Raw genomic sequence first — 4,392 nt, 5'->3', positions numbered from 1 at the left:
GTGTGTGTGTGTGTGTGTGTGTGTGTGTGTGTGTGTGTGTGTGTGTGTGTGTGTGTGTGTGTGTGTGTGTGGGTGTGTGTATTAGAGAGGGAGAGAGATCTTTTTTAATAAAATAAAATTATTTTATTTTTTATTCATTTATTTATTCTTAAAAATAATAATAATAATAATAATAATAATAATAATAATTATTATTATTATTGTATTTCCTTGTATACACTTATGAGAGGAATCAGATGTGTAATCATTTGTTGGGATTTCTGTCTATTATATAATCAATCAGTGTAAACAGTGAGTTGTTAGTCATATTTACCTGGTAATTTAGTAGTTGTTTCTTTTCAGCCTTTGTTTTCTATATATATATGATAATTTTCCTGTAATGTTAGGAGATGTCTTTCATTATTCATTCTAATTATTTTCATATCATTTTCTCCTGTAGTAGGTTTGTGGTTATTTTCTCTCAATGGTTCTGCAATCGTTGAGTGGCTCGTTCCATATTTCCTTGCTCTGATATGTTCTTTGTACCGGGTGTCAAATGTTCTGCTGGTTTGTCCTATATACCTTCCATCTCACGTGTTGCGCTGTAGTTGGTATATTCCTGCTTTTTGGTAGATATATATGCATTTTGTTACTTTTGGAATGTGCCTTTGGATATGTGTAAGAAAATAGAGTACAAGTTGTAGAGATTTGGTGACTAAGTTCTTTCATTTAAATTCTCTCCTAAAATTTTTGTTTCCCAGTTTATTACCTCTGCGGCAACGGTCTTGCCGCAGTGGATACACCGGTTCTCGTGAGATCACCGAAGTTAAGCGCTGTCGGGCGCGGTCGGCACTTGGTTGGGTGACCATCCAAGCCGCCATGCGCTGTTGCCATTTTTCGGGATGCACTCTGTCTCGTGATGCCAATTGAGGAGCTACTCGACCGAATAGTTGCGGCTTCGGTCAAGAATACCGTCATAACGACCGGGAGAGCGGTGTGCTGACCCCACGCATCCTCCACTGAGGATGACACGCCGGTCGGATGGTCCCGGTAGGCCACTCGTGGCCTGAAGACGGAGTGATTTTTTTTTTTAGTTTATTACCTCTACATAATACTTTTGAGAAATACTGTACTTTCTACGCATTCGGTTCGGTAAATGAAACACCGAAATACTTGACAGCAGAGCACAGGCAATAGCCGTTAACTGAATCTGTGGCTTCACTTCTACAGGGAAAGTATTCAGTGCGATGACCATAGACTTCGTTAGATAATGTGCAACGGCGACCCATGTTTTGTCTGTTTCTCTGCAAGACTCGGCGCTCCCCGCTGACGGTATCGAGCGCTGTACAGATGCGCTCAATAAGAGGTCACGGAAGCGCACGGGTCGAGGGACCCGGCATCCGCTTCCAATTACTCACTGGCTGAAGTTATCTGTGAAATACACCCTGGCCCGACGCTCAAAGAGCGCTGGAGCAACCTCGACCTGAAACCGCAAATTAGCGGGCAATTGCAAAGGGACGTCCTCTCGAAGTTTAAGCAAAGCAGTCTCCAGAAAGTTCGAATACCGTACGCCGTTCAAACGACCTGGTAACATGTGTGGTACAGTTAGGTAGTCTTCAACACTTCCTTCCCAAATGTTTACTGAGATTCTCATCTGGTAACTTCTCTTAAGGGAAGTGCGTAGGTTTTCAACAGCCCAGGAGTGGCTGTAGAAACTTTGGTTCACATTTCCGGCTATCAAAAGCTTGCAAACTTCATCATCTACAACGTCCTAAAATTTAAAAACGTCGTTCTGAAACTCTCCGTACACGTTGAATACGCCTTGTTAGTCCTTTCTAGAAGGACCCACACCATTAACAATGTTATAGAAAGGGTGGCACGAGTGTTTTGTGCGGCATCTCCTTTGCAGAGGTATTTTTGTCTCTCAGTTTCCTACTAACGAACTGAAGTCAACCAGTTGCCTTACCTACAGATGAGTGTATGTGATATATGTATGTATTGAACTGGGGACCTAGAAACGACGGAGAGGCTTCGTCCCCGCCGTAGCCCTCAGTGGTTCACAATCCCACAACAGGCTACAGCAGTCCACTCACCCCACCGCCACCCCACACCGAACCCAGGGTTACTGTGCGGTTCGGCTCCCGGTGGAACCCCCTACACCCCACCCCATCACCCTCCCCATCCCCCGGGAATGTCTCATTCCAGACCAGAGTAACCCCTATGTTTGCGTGGTAGAGTAATGGTGGTGTACGCGTACGTGGAGAAAGTGTTTGCGCAGTAATCGCCGACATAGTGTAACTGAGGCAGAATAAGGGGAACCAGCCAGCATTCGCCGAGGCAGATGGAAAACCGCCTTAAAAACCATCCACAGGCTGGCCGGCACACCGGACCTCGACACAAATCCGCCGGGCGGATTCGTGTCGGGGACCGGCACGCCTTCCAGCTAGGGAAGCAGTTCGTTAGACCGCACAGCTAGCCGAGAGGGCGAGTGTGTATGATAATGCCATTTAATTACCCCACAAACTGTAACAACCAGGTACTTGTTGGGGCAACTGATTCAACAGTAACTCATTGTTATTGTAGTCACTGTACGACATGTTTTTTTCGTTTTGCGAAATGCACAGTTTTACATGTCTGAACATATAAAGAAAGTAGTCAATCTCTGCACAATTTAGAAATCTTATCAAGATTTGACTGAATACCCAGGCAGCTACTTTCGGACAGCACTTAATTATACGCTGAAGCACCAAAGAAACTGGTATAGGCATGCGTTTCAAATACAGAGATATGTAAACAGGCACAATACGGCGCTGCGGTCGGCAACGCCTATACAAGACAACAAATTCAAATGGTTTAAATGGCCCTGGGCACTATGGGACTTAACATCTGAGTCATCAGTACCCTAGCATTTAGAACTACTTAAACCTAACTAACCTAAGAACATCAGACACATCCATGTCCGAGGCAGGATTCGAACCTGCGACCGTAGCGGTCGCGCGGTTACAGACTTAAACGCGAGAACCGCTCGGCCACAGCGCCCGGCAGACAACAAGTGCCTGGCGCAGTTGTTAGATCGGTTACTGCCCCTAAAATGACAGGTTACCAAGATTTAAGTGAGTTTCCACGTGGTGTTACAGTCGGCGTATGGACACAGCATCCCCGAGGTAGCGATGAAGTGGACATTTTCCCGTATGACCATTTGACGAGTGCACCGTAAATATCAGGAATCCTTTAAAACATCAAATCTCCGACATCGCTGTAGCCGGAAAAAAATCCTAAAAGATCGCGACCAACGACGACTGAACAGAATCGTTCAAGGAGACAGAAGTGCAATCCTATCGCAAATTACTGCAGATTTCAATACTGGGCCATCAACAAGTGTTTGCGTGCGAACCATTCAACGAAACATCAAAGACATGGGCTTTCGGAGCCGAAGACCCACTAATGTATACTTGATGACTGCACGACAAAAATCTTTACGCCTCGCCTGGGCCCGTCAACACCGACATTGGAGTGTTCATGATTGGAAACATGTTGCCTGGTCGGACGAGTCTCGTTTCAAATTGCATCGAGCGGGTGGACTTGTACGGGTATAGAGACAACCCCATGGACCCTCCATGCCAGCAGGGGACTGTTCAAGCTGGTGGAGAACCTAATAGTGTGCAGCGTGTGCAGTTGGAGTGATATGGGACCCCTGATACGTCTAGACAGACGTAAGCATGCTGTCTCATTACCTGCACTCATTCATGTCCACTGTGCATTCCGATAGGCTTGGTACACCACGAAGATGACGTGCTACAGACGCGAAATTTAACCGACAGGAAAAAGATGCTGTGATATGCAAATGATTAGCTTTTCAGAGCATTCAAGCAAGGTTGGCGCCGGTGGCGACACCTACAACGTGCTGACATGAGGGAAGTTTCCAACCTATTTGTCATACACAAACAGCAGTTGACCGGCGTTGCCTGGTGAAACGTTGTGATGCCTCGTGTAAGGAGGAGAAATGCGTACCATCACGTTTCCGACTTTGATAAAGGTCGGATTGTAGCCTATCGCGATTGCGGTTTATTGTATCGCGACATTGCTGCTCGCGTTGGTCGTGATCCAATCACTGTTAGCAAAAGATGGAATCGGTGGGATCAGGAGGGTAATACGGAACGACGTGCTGGATCCCGACGGCCTCGTATCACTAGCAGTCGAGATGACAGGCATCTTATCCGCATGACTAACGGATCGTGCAGCCACGTCTCGATCCCTGAGTCAACAGATGGGAACGTTTGCAAGACAACCATCTGCACGGACAGTTCGACGACGTTTGCAGCAGCACGGACTATCAGCTCGGAGACAACGGTTGCGGTTACCCTTGATGCTGCATCACAGGCAGGAGCGCCTGCGATGGTGTACTCTACGACG

General features: G+C 46.5%; 1 pseudogene; it reads left to right on the top strand.

Moving 5' to 3' along the window:
• Positions 1–754: 754 nt before the first annotated feature.
• Positions 755–872, top strand: LOC126191806 (5S ribosomal RNA; annotated as a pseudogene).
• Positions 873–4,392: the final 3,520 nt, after the last annotated feature.

The sequence above is a fragment of the Schistocerca nitens genome, chromosome 6 (genome assembly GCF_023898315.1).
Source record: "Schistocerca nitens isolate TAMUIC-IGC-003100 chromosome 6, iqSchNite1.1, whole genome shotgun sequence".
Taxonomy (NCBI): Eukaryota; Metazoa; Arthropoda; class Insecta; order Orthoptera; family Acrididae; genus Schistocerca; species Schistocerca nitens.
This window is presented reverse-complemented; position numbering and strand designations above follow the sequence as displayed.